The sequence below is a fragment of the Thermobia domestica genome, chromosome 2 (assembly GCF_964235325.1).
Source record: "Thermobia domestica chromosome 2, izTheDome1.hap1.1, whole genome shotgun sequence".
Taxonomy (NCBI): domain Eukaryota; kingdom Metazoa; phylum Arthropoda; class Insecta; order Zygentoma; family Lepismatidae; genus Thermobia; species Thermobia domestica.
Window position 1 is genome coordinate 137788854 of NC_137455.1, and position 13304 is coordinate 137802157.

At 37.2% G+C, this 13304-nt stretch overlaps 1 protein-coding gene across 1 annotated transcript in view; it reads right to left on the reverse strand.

Annotated features, from left to right (window-relative positions):
- LOC145675696 (lachesin-like) overlaps nt 1-789 on the reverse strand; it is an 866246-nt gene extending 865457 nt beyond the window's left edge. The window contains exon 1 of the mRNA XM_081746303.1: nt 621-789. The gene's annotated coding sequence lies outside the window, so the exon portion shown is untranslated. The remainder of the gene's footprint in view (nt 1-620) is intronic.
- Between the last annotated feature and the right edge of the window lie 12515 nt (nt 790-13304).

Sequence of the window (13304 nt, forward strand, 5' to 3'; positions counted from 1 at the left end):
CTGTCAAATGCAAACGCCATAAAGTATGCCATATTAGTAATAGTTATATTTTATTTTCGGTGTAAGGACTTAGCTGTTAGATGTGAACATCTTAAGGTTATGAATAATCGTCCCATAACCTATTTATCTTTCCATTAAAGTTATGATTAAACAGTTTTACGACGTTCTTGTTCTGTTTGTTTGTTTCTTTTTTCTTGTACTATATTGCTATATTGTCTGTTGTGGCTGCATTGATTTAAAAAAAAAGTGATAATAATATTATTGGTTTGGGGTTGGATTAGAAATGTAAACATCTTTATTTGTATTTGTAAGTAACAAGGAATGGGATATCAATACGAAACAATGGTTATGTTCCCAATTATTATGGTTTTTATATGATTATTTAATCAAAAGCTTACTAACCGGATATTGTTTGAATTATCATTTAACCAAATGAGTGTTCGATTGAATCAGAAACAAATGTGTCATTTCATTTATATAACAAAAGAAGTCAGCTAAGGAAATGATTTAATCATTCTTTCTTTCTTTTTAACTTAAAAAGAAGGAAAAAAAGGCAATTTATTTTTTCTTGTCTAGTTTCATTCAAGCTAATCTTGTGAAGTAATTAAAACTTTCCTTACCTTCTATAGATGCTGGTACCGCTTTTCCCCGTTTTGTGTGATCGTCGCCCGAAAAATTAAGAGATACAGAGCGCGCGTGGAGTCGAAACAAACCCGATCTAGGGATTCCCACACGCACGACTTCCCGCGAGAATATAGACTACTGGAAAACTCACAAGAGAAGTGCAGCCGTTGGGGAGTGCCCCGTCTAACCAGTCGATCATGCGCATTGCACGCCATTGATCCTGTCTTCCTCACTCACTCAGAAAAGAGCCTCCCTCTCAAAATGAAGAGAGCGAAGAAAAAAAAATTGGTCTAACTTCTCAGTGGCGTTTCCTTTCCTTCCTCCTGTTGCTTCGTCTATTCGCTATATTTCGGGTTGGCAGCGTTACGTCATCCCCAAAAACCCCGAACCGACCGACCAAAGACCTCCCTGCTTCAGACAACGCTATTAGCCCCATACGATATATAGTTCCAAAACCTCCTCCACAGTTAACTACAGATACGTTCGTTTGGTAGAAAACGGATAGCGAACAAGCACAGGAAGAAAACGGATTGAAGGGTTTGTGTGGAAGGGGGTAGATGGAATGGAAACTCTACAAAACTTCGAGAAGATGTATATATATATATATATATATATATATATATATATATATATATATATATATATATATATATATATATATATATATATATATATATATATATATATATATACAGTATATCTTTACCTCACCTTAGCCTCGGAAGGGAGAGAGAGAAAGAAAAAAAATAATACCAAAAAATCATACACTTATATACAGGATACACTCACACATATACAGTATATATACATACAGTAAGTTTTCAGCGGTTTGATTCTTTTTTTTTTTTTTTTTTTGGAAGGGGGTTTCTTTTTCCTTCTGAGGTCAACAATGAAATTCTTCATTATTATGTTTCCCCTTCCTCTTCCTCCTCCAACCCGATATCTTCCTTTTCTTTCGTATTTCTTCTTATTGTAAGCCGTCATTGTGTTTGTCACAAGACAAATGAAAATGCTTTGTTTTACCTGTGTGTATGGGGTTTTAGCTGGTAGCTAGTAGATGGAACAAACCAGGACAGGTTATTACTTGCAATACACATGCAATCAGAAGAAGAGAAAAGAGATTATTATTGTTTTCTCGTTTCTGAACAGAACAGCAAATAACGTAGCCAAAATAGCAGAAAAACTCCTCAAAAGATCAATCTTTTGGAAAACTAAATCTGAAAAAAAAAAAAAAAAACAACTAAGGGGTAAAATTTATGTTATGTAATTTATATTTTCTTCTTCTTGTTCTTCGTTGGCAAATACAAAGTTCTTGAAAAATAAAAATTTGAAAACAAGGAAAAAATGTTTCTTAAAATCTAGTCAATTTGACAATTTAAAAGTCCTTTTTTTTTAAAAAAAAAAAAAAATCTAATGTATGGAGAGAGATAAACATGACAGTGGCGGAAACAGAATTTATTTGCGCCACTGCACGTGATAAAATTACCCTCAACTGACAGGTATTAGGGATTTTCTGTAACGATATATGTGAGTTAATGCGCTCTATTAATTGCATGTAGGTTTTATGCAGTTTCTTCTTTGAAACGGAATATTTTACAATTTTGTCAGTCCTTTCTGTAAGATGATTCAAACATTATATTTTCACACGACTAACTACGATTTAGTATAAATTATATATATATATATATATATATATATATATATATATATATATATATATATATATCAGGGGCGGATCCAAGGGGGGGCCGATCGGGGCGATCGCCCGCCAGAAGAGGAAACTTTCTTATTTTATGTATATAAATAAAACGCATCCCAAAGCTTGGAGTCCTTAAAAGTAGCAGTATGACAACTCACCGCCCCCCCCCCCAGAAGTCGGTCCTGGATCCGCCCCTGATATATATATATATATCAAAGACATATTATAGCAAAGGGCTGGTAAACTGAAAGATTTAAGTAAACTGGCCGCCTAGAATGAAAGATTTAAGCAGGTGAAAAAGGCTGGGTCCATACATTTTTCACTACTTCTATGGAAATGATACCCTAGAATCTTAAACTAACTAATTTTATGGATTTGATAAACATATTTTTCCTCTTTAGCCTGTAAGAACGTATTGTATCTCACGTCGATCTATATCTGTATTGATAATGTACTGTGCAGGGGATTATTCAATTCTAACATAAAGGAAATGTACACTCCTTGCATGTCCAATGCAAATAAGGATATTAGTGGGCTAATCACCGGCAATATCCCGTGAACTATTTGATCAATCATCAGAAAATTGTGAAATAGATGACTTTTTTTTTCAAAGAAGAAGACGTTCCTATAAAATGATCTGGGAAAGAGAAAATTAGAAATTACTTGCTAAAGTTTTAAGAAACAAAGACCAAACTAAAGTTGGTACCAGAGAGATTTCGAAGAAATCGAAATTTGAAAAGTCAGGTAAAAAGAGTGTTGTATACGAGTATATTTAAGAAATTTTAGCATACTGGAAATCTCTCTGCCTTCAACATAAGTTTAGCAATAGGATTATAAATGTTTCTGGCATTAAATACAAAACTAAACAAACTGTAGAATGCTTAAAGCTCAACATGCAATTATTTATTTTTAAGAGAGAAGGAGGATGCACATAAGACTTAATCAGGTAATAACAAAATAAAAGAAGTTTCATTTCATAGTGTGAAACCACGATAGATTTCCAAACTATGCGAATTCAATGCTCAAAATTGAAACAGCACATCTTTAACTTCTGCTTGCAATATAAAGTAAAAGAATAATGATAGAACCTGTTCTTCGGACACTGCATTCATACCAAAAAGCCATTATATTCATTATCTTTTACTATTTTTCTATAGATATTAATATTAATATTGGTGCCAATTGATATTTATAACTTCCGGTTGCAATGAAAGATTAACTCAGCAGTAAAACACATATGAACCCATATGGAAAAAACTGTTTGTTACTATCTAACTCCGTTTGATCCATTATGTGATCAGTGTTGCAACTGGAAATTTTAGAATTTCGCTACTTCCGGTTTACACAAATAGCGCTCTAGACAAAAGTCAAAACAAAACTTATTCTTAAGACGTTGCATCTGTGTCAAAAACTGATTTTCTGTAGCTATTATTCTTTTTTACTTTTTGAAAATAAACATTAAAACAGGAAGTACTAGTAAATTTCACCCATTTCTAGTTTTGATACATTGTTCCAGTTCGTAACGATAGGTTTTCTTAAGACGCTAAATCGAATTGCAAAAACTCGATTGTTGCCATCCATTACCATTTTTGTTCCATGGTGATCAACATTTAAACCTTAAACGGTTGATTTCTGCGACCTTCGCTTTGAATACAGGGTTAACAAAGAAGATTAAACCTATTTTTGAGACGCTGAAACGATTGCAAAGGAACGATTTTTGATATTTAATATCGTTTTTGCTCTATGAAAATTAATTTTAAAACAAGAAGTACATTTCAAGAAACGAGAAACAGGAAACCAGTAAATTTGAACCATTTACGACTTGGTAGAAGGTTGGGAGTAGTAATGATATAGTAATTATCTCACTATAGAAATACATTAGATTTTATGCCAAGGAAATTCGTCTCACATCAAAGAGTCAAATTTGTGATATTTTATAGAAGTACCCCACTTAAAGAGCATTAAGGTTAACCCTTTTCAGAAGTCCTACCATAAAAAAAGATAACAGTACAATATTCTTAAAACCATAAACATATTGTAATATTAGGTAGTTTACAATATATTGTAATATTAGACAATGTTTTACTATTTACATAGGGTATTGAAAATATTCTGAATTTTTACAATTTCTATTATTTTTCCCAATGTTTATCTGCAACATTTGGTGAACACAGTCAGATTCATATGCACCAAGTTGTCTTTCGAACTGTCGAGTATGGAAACGATACTATCATGGTGTGGGCACTCCCTAGAAAGATTGTTATCACGCATGGAACAATGTCTGCCAAGGCTTTGCACATATTTGCGTAGACCGCGACAGTTTGAAAGCACATACATAGTTTTCCATATATGTTGATGGAATCTAACTGGATGACGTTTTTCAAAGAAACGTCCAAGCGCTGATTAGGAACTATTAATAGAAACTAGCCCATCATACTTGGATTTCATAATAACCTGATCTGAACAGATTTAAACTATTGTGATCCGTTTCGGGAAACATAATGATTTCCAATTTTCTTCCACCGCTAGTTACTAGAACAGGTTCTGCATGAATTGTAGTACAACGTCCCAAAATTTCCAGTCAAGAATCTTCGTATCTTCGGTAGGTTCAGGCCAAAAGTGGTTGGTTCTACACGCTGTTATATGTGGCACTGCTTCTTTTACTAGATGTTCTTATCTACATATACAGTGTGTGAAAATAATGGATACATTTGTACAAAATACAATTTACCTGATTAATGTGACCTTAGACTACTGTAACATATAGTGCAGTTCGTCTTCATCGTGCAACTGAGGCTTAACATTTCCAGAGAAATAGTGAACCATCTTACGTGCACTGCAGTACTCACGTCAGTGGTGAATGAATATAAAACGCCTCTGAATTCGCTACACTACAACAGGCCTACATTTTCAACAATGTTCAAGTCAAGATGCCGAGCGAGCCACAATAGATGTTGGAGTTCATTCTGTTATTTCCCAAGCCATGCCTGAAGAAGTTTGCCTGTGCGTATTGGCTCCTTGTCATCTTGCATGACTGGGTTGTTGATACGGAATACCATCTGTAAAACAAGGTACACTTGGTTACCGAAAATTGTTCACATGTTCCCTAGCAGTACTTTGTCAACTGAAAGCAATACTTGTAATAGGATCAGAGGAATATCATGAAAGTGCATCTCAGACTAGCACAGACACGACATTTAAGAGTTTCATTAATGGAGTATTCAACTTTGTGCGTCCACTATATATAAATCCGGACAGGATCCTTGGAAGCAAGGAAGAAAATAAATCATTGGACTCTTTCAATTATTAGAAGCTTCACTTCTTGTATTCTCAGTACCATCTTTCACACTATTGTTTTGTCAGAGGTGATGAAAAGTTTCGAAATCTTAATTCGATCGCAGATGTTAAGGTTACGCATACCTCGTCGGACAGTGTATTGCAGAAATGCAGTGTTTCTTTTGTTTGTGATTAAATGAACACTTTAATTATTTAAAGTTAAAATTAGTCAGGGAATGGAGAATTTACCTTGGAATGTACACTGTACAAGAGTTGAGGCTGTCTCGAGTCGAAAATGCTTTGGAAAAATTTCTTGATTTATGAAATGTATTTGTTTATATTGGAAGAACTGTCTCATCTCGAATCTCCTTACGAAAAGTTTGTTTCGGATCGTCTCCTGAGCAACCCTAACAATCGTATGATAATATTTTTACTATACCTTTCCTAAAGTTACCCAATTCATATGAAACATTGAATATGCTTTCTTTCAGGCTTGCCAATAGGGTTTGTTGTTTTCAGTTTACATCACTCAAGGGCCAGGTGGAAAATTTACTCAAGTTTATGGTAACATTTCTAGGTAACTCTCGTAGGGAAAACTTGATAATCAAGGATGAATAACTGTGTTATGTTTTCTTGGAACCTTTATAGTCACTCCTGTTTTTCGAGATTAAATTTGTTGAGGTTAAGGGGATGAAAAGTCTCTAATATTTGGTCTAGGAATTAATTCGTGCGGTTGGTACGCACACATTGAAGCTGTAGTACAAACACAAAATACATAAATACCTTAAGAAAAATATTGTCCATCGCTAGCCACCACTTTCGCCCATCTGTCAGGCAATGTACGGATTCCGTGGCGAAAGAAGTCCTCATCCTTGGAAGCGATCCAGTCAGAGACCCATGTTTCGATATCTTCTGAAGAAGTAAACCGCTGTCCAATCAAATCGTTGTTCATGCAATCGAACAAGTAGTAGTCCGAAGGAGCAACGTCTGGTGAATACGGCGGGTGGGGTAAAACTTCCCATCCGACATTTTCTAAATAGGTTTTGACCGGTTTTGCGACATGTGGGCGAGCGTTATCATGTTGAACAATAAGTTTATCATGTCTGTTCTCCCATTCTGGTCGTGTTCTGGCCAGAGCTTGCTTCAAACGCATTAATTGTCGTCGATAACGTTCTCCATTCATAGTTTCACCCGGTTGCAGCAGCTCATAGTACACCACACCTTTCATATCCCACCATATGCACAGCATAACCTTTGCACAGTGAATATCTCGTTTTGGTTGTGATGGACCTGGTTCACCTGGTTTCACCCAGGCCTTTTTTCGTTTAGGGTTCTCGTAATGGATCCACTTCTCATCACCCGTAATAATTCGATGCAGAAACCCCTTTCTGCTCTGTCGTTGAAGCAGCAATTCGCAAATGGTTTTTCGTCTTTCAACGTCTCTGTCTTTCAATTCATGTGGAACCCAATGTGACATCTTTTGAATCATTCCCATGGCTTTCAAGCGTTTGGAGACTGTTGTTTGATCAACGCCTAATGCTGCTGCAAGTTGTTCCTGCGTTTGACACGAATCCTGCTCGAGCAATGCTGTCAATTCTTCGTCTTGAAATTTTTTTGGCTGTCCAGCTCGCTCTTGGTCTGCCAAGCCGAAATCACCACTTCTAAACCGTGCAAACCACTTCTGACACGTTCGCTCAGCTAGAGCATGGTCACCATACACTTCCACCAAAATACGATGACTTTCAGTCGCACTTTTCTGCATGTTAAAGTAATGCAGCAGGACATCCCGCAAAAATACTTTATAAGGCACAAATTGCGCCATGTTCACTTAACTACAAACTGGTGTTGTTGAGGCTTTAATCCACTGCCCTATACTACGAACGATACGCGATGACAGGGGTTTGCAACACATGTGTGGATACACGGAACTGTGGGACGCTCCGTTCGTTGCGCCATCTCTTGTCCACCCGCACGAATTAATTCCTAGACCAAATAAATAAATAAATAAATAAAACTATAGCTGGCTTCTACTGCGACATTTATCTTATCTTCTTACTATTTCTGTGACGCCAAGAAAGATAAGGATTTTGCAATAGTTAAATTATATTCTTTACTAATACTATGACATGAATAATTTGTTCTTTGGAAAACGTCTTTCTAAAAATAGACCTAATAATGTGTACCTTTTTTTATTAGTGTAACCGAGCATAGGAATTCAAATAGTTGTCAAACAATTCAGTTGAAATTTATGTCCAAGTGATTTGTATCGTAAGGTCAGTTCCAATTCAGTGAACTATCTATGATTTTGCAATTTCGTTTACGATTCCTTTTTATACCTTCTTTTTTACTAAATGTTTCATTCTATTTTTACTCTGGAATTTTTATTGTCAAGTTCCTTTTACTCGAGCCGAATTTCATGTTCAATCTATTTTCAAAAGGGGAACCAACTTCCTTTATAAAAGAACAAAGACTCCGTGTATTTGCTTGCTTTATTTCAACCTAATCATGTTTTACACACACACACACACACACACACACACACACACACATATATATATATATATATATATATATATATATATATATATATATATATATATATATATTCATCCTCACGGCATTGTCAAGGCTCTATATTTGTATTTTACATTTAAAGTTGCAACCGGGTGTCTCTGACTTCCGTATTCGGTAGCCCGATCATCACCCCTGTTCTTCGCGCGCAGAGTCATTGGAAGAACTGAAAACGTACTCTGTACACAAAGAGTTTATGGTTGTGAACTCGGAAAGCCTGGTACTTCTGCTTGTCAAGGTCAAAAAGTGGGAGAAAAAATGATGTGTAGAATGTAAAGAGGGTGCAACAGTGTCTGATGCTTGTAAGGGAACATATTCATTTGTAGTTCGTGCACATTCCGCCTGTAGCGCTACTGTGGCACAACGTATATTGTAACTGTATAACTCTTGTACATCGCTAGTAGGTCTATTCGCGTTAGTAACGACCGAAACTATGTTGTCAGCTCTGACTGCGATAAGGCACTGTCGTGCTGCTTTTGCTTTTCTTTTTTCCCCTTTTTCATTTGTGAGACGCCAAACATGTTGTTTTTGCTTGTTGCACGCGCTGAACGGGTTCCTGCGAGCGAAGTATTTAAGAAGTTGACTACATATTCTTGTTTGCGATAGTTTTAAATTGGTTAACTGTTGTAAAATATACGAAAATAAAGCTGTACTTGTTAAGGTATATTAGTCGACGACGTAGCTACTGACAATGTTGATTACAGATTTTCTCGAGGAAGAATTTAATTACAGTAGAGGTGAAAAGGAGACGTCCATTTAGACAGCCCCCCCCCTTATCAGACTCAATCGGAAATGGTCTCAATGTGCAGGCGAATTTTTCGTTTGTACACACTTAGGGGCGCCGTCAGAACGAAAACAAAGTGGGGGCTGTCTAAATGTTAGTCCCCCACTATGTACAATTGAATCAGAAATTGTCGCAATCGTTTGTACATCGTTCGTACAGAAATCTGCAAGCAAAATTTTCGTTTTTAGACAATTAGGGGCGTCGCCAGAACGAAAAAAGTGGGGGACTGTCTAAATGTTAGCCCCCCAAAATGTCCAATTCAATCACAAATTATCGCAATCGTTTCTACACCTTTTGTACAGAAATGTGCAGGCAAAAGTTTTGTTTGTACACAATTAGGGGCGCCGCCAGAACGAAAACAAAGTGCGGGCTGTCTAAATGGTAGCCCCCCCCCCCACCATGTCCAATTCAATCACAAATTGTCGCAATCGTTCCTACATCGTTTGTACAGAAATGTGCAGGCGAAATTTTTGTTTGTACACAATTAGGGGCGCCGCCAGAACGAAATCAAAGTGGGGTCTATCTAAATGGTATTCTCTTCCACCATGTCCAATTTAATCACAAATTGTCGCAAGCATTCCTACATGGTTTGTACAGAACTGTGCAGGCGAGATTTTCGTTTGTACAAAATTAATGGCGTCGCCAGAACGAAAAAAATGTGGGGGCTGTCTAAGTGGTAGCACCCCAGCATATCCAATTCAATCACAATTTGTCGCATTCGTTTCTACATCGTTTGTACAGAAATGTGCAGGCCAAATTTTCGTTTGTACACAATTAGGGGCGCCGCCAGAACGAAAACAAAGTGGGGGCTGTTTAAGTGGTAGCACTTCACCATGTCAAATTCAAGCAAAAATTGTCGCAATCGTTTCTACATCATTTGTACAAGAATGTGCAGGCGAAATTTTTGCTTGTACATAAATGGGAGCGCCGTAAAAACTGAAACAAATTGGGGACTGTCTAAGTGATAGCCCCCCCCCCCAAATGTCCAATTCAATCACAAATTGTCGCAATCGTTTCCACGTCGTTTCTACAGAAATGTGAAGGCTAAATTTTCGTTTGTACATAATTAAGGGTGCCGCCAGATCGAAAAAAAGTGGGGGTCTGTCTAAGAGATAGCCCCCCCCCACCATGTCCAATTCAATCACAAATTGTCGCAATCGTTTCTACATCGTTTGTACAGAAATGTGCATGCGAAATTTTCGTTTGTACATAATTAGGGGCGCCGCCAGGGCGAAAACAAAGTGGGGGACTTTCTAAGTGATAGCCCAATCACCATGTTCAATTCAATCACAAATTGTCGCAATCGTTTGTGCATCGTTTGTACAGAAATATGCAGGCGAAATTTTCATTTGTACGTAATTAGGGGGCGACGGCAGAACGAAAACAAAGTGGGGGGCTGTCTAAATGGTAGCCCCCCACCATGTGCAATTGAACCACAAATTGTCGCAATCGTTTGAATATAGTTATAGAGAAATGTGCAGGCGAGATTTTCGTTTGTACCAGGGCCGGCGCTAGAAGTTTTGCCGCCCTGGGCGGTTCTTTCACATGCCGCCCTTTTATTGTTTTCTTTCTCAAATTTTGCCGCCCCTGTATTCTTTTCTTTTTCAAATTTTGCCGCCCATCAGACTTGCCGCCCCGGGTGGTGGCACGGCTCGACCCCCCCGCGCTCCGGCCCTGGTTTGTACAAAAATAGGGGCACCGCCAGAACGAAAACAAAGTGGGGCTGTCTAAATGGTAGCCCTCCCACCATGTTCAATTCAACCACAAACTGTCGCACTTGTTTGTACGCCTTTGTACATAAATGTGCAGCTGAAATTTTCATTTGCACATAAATGTGGCCCCGCGAAAACGATAACAAACTATGGGCTCTCTAATTGATAGCCCTCCCACCATGTCGAATTCAACCACAAACTGTCGCTCTTGTTTATTACGGTTTTGTACAGAAATTTGCAGGCGAAATTTTCGTTTGTACACAATTGCGAGCGCGCCAAAACGATAACAAAGTATAGGCTGCCTAATTGGTAGCACCTCCCTACTCCGATTCAAAAGAAAATTATCTTAATTGTTTGTACATCGTTTGAGCAGTAATACGCAGGCGAAAGTTTTTTTTTCTACGCTATCAGGTGCGTGGACAGAACGAAAAAAAGGGGAGTTGTCTAAGTGCTAGCCCCACCATGTTCGATTGAACCACAAATTGTCGCGATCGTTTATACATCGTTTGTGCATAAATGTGCAAGTAAAATTTTCGTTTGTATTAAATAATATACGGATGTGAGTATTTTTAATATCTGCGATCAACGTTAACCGGTTTGAATAACGGTTGCTGAGTTTGAAAATGGTACCTATTACACTAGTCGAAAAAAAAAAATCTTTTTCTCTGGCACACGGAAGAAAATACCTGATTCTAATAGACCTTTTCACGTAGAATTCGAATCTGCAATCAGTTTTTCTCTATCACCCTCATTTTTTCCGTGACAGAGGTGTTTTCGGAAAATTTCCCCTCAAATTTCTTTTCTTTTTCTTTTTTCTTTTTTTAAAAAACATTTTCACACTTGTACCTTGGGTACGTTAGGTATATAAACACACAAATTATATTGTATGTTAGCTTGATTTGTACTTAGTAAGCCCTCTAAGTAGCATTATTCTATCTAGAGAAATAAACATATTTATATAAAAATATGCTATGTGTACTGTTCATTTTACAATATTCATTATTGCAGATACAATTACATATAACTTCCATTACAATATAAGCACGGTTTATATCTTATTGGATTTGAAATAAAACATATTTTCAATGATGTATACACCGTGTCAGCATTTTATATCTACTTAATAAATAATACAATAGAAGTGAGTGGTATCTTCTTAATAAATGGACACTTACTTACCTCAACTAATATGTTTTAGTTGTTTACTTTCTTCTGTGTTTGGTTTCTAGAACATCTCTTTTAAGTGTCCAACAGTAATCAGCTAGCATTTTTGAACTTCACCGTCACTGGTATCTCTTCTCCATGGAGGAATTGTCCTGATGAAAATGTTCCCCATACTCATCCTAACAGCACCAAAGTTTTCAGGAAAGAAATGCAGGTGGGAGTCTAGAAAGTGAACTTTAAGTGACATGTTGCAACCCATTTCATTGAATGATTGCCGGAAATCACTCACAATTTCACGGTAATTTGGGGCTTTCTTGTTTCCTAAAAAATCTCTGTTAAACATTTAAATGGACACCAAGCTACTTTCTCAACCAGAGTTAAGAGATCCTCAAATTTTTGGTCACGAATCAAACATCTTATTTGGGTGTCTGCAAAACTCCCTAGCTTCACTAACCCGAGGAATTTTTTCCTTGAGGTAACAAGATCCTGCATTACTTTTGTCCATTGCCCTAACAAAGTTTTTGAAGAGCCCCAACTTTATGTGAAGAGGGGGTAGAATTATCTAATCAGGGCTCACCAGTGAGGAATAAACAGCATTCTTCTGTCCAGGAGTTAATACATGCGTTGGCCGTTCCTTCTTGATGTAATGTTCCGCTTTGTTCCTGCTGTCCCATTCGCAGAGGAAACAACATTTCCTATAACCAAGCTGCAAACCCATTAACAAAGAAATGGCGTAAATCACAGCAAACGGTCCACTTGTATTTCTCATACTGAATGTTTTCTAACACTATTTCGATGTTTTCATAGGTTTCCTTCATATTAGTTGCATAAGCCAAAGGCACTGAAGGAAATTTGTTGCCATTGTGCAAAAGGACAGCCTTAAAACTAGTTTTCGAAGAGTCAATAAGCAATCTCCACTCTGTACTTATGTGCATGTCCAAGTGTATCCATCACAGCACAGACATTATTACAATACACTAAATCATTTTCTTGAGAATAATAGTTTTGAAACTCTGTATGAAGGTTTCGAAAAATACATACTTTAGTGTCACGATGTAGCAGATTCCAGCCTTAAGTTTAGTATCAAGAAGTTCTGTCTGTGTCTTGGAGAGTTTTAAATCCCGTACGAGGTCATTTAGTTCACCCGGAGTTATCAGATGGGGATCCAATGTAGATGTGCTTCCTACATAAGTAGGATCATCATCTTCATTTAGAACTTCAATAGTTGCCTCAAGTACGTAATCCTCATTTACCGTAAGATGAGGAAGAGGTACTGGTACAGGTAATTCTGCACTGTGTGGAAAGGCCTAATTGCTTATGGCAAATTAGGGTACTGTACTGTGTGGTTAGATTTACTGCTTATTTCTTTTATCTGTGTCATACAAAAGTAGCAGTCTGAAGAATGATCTTTTCGTTCCCTCCAGATCATCGGTACTGCGAAGTTCATGTTTCGTCCACCATTTGCCCACCCAGT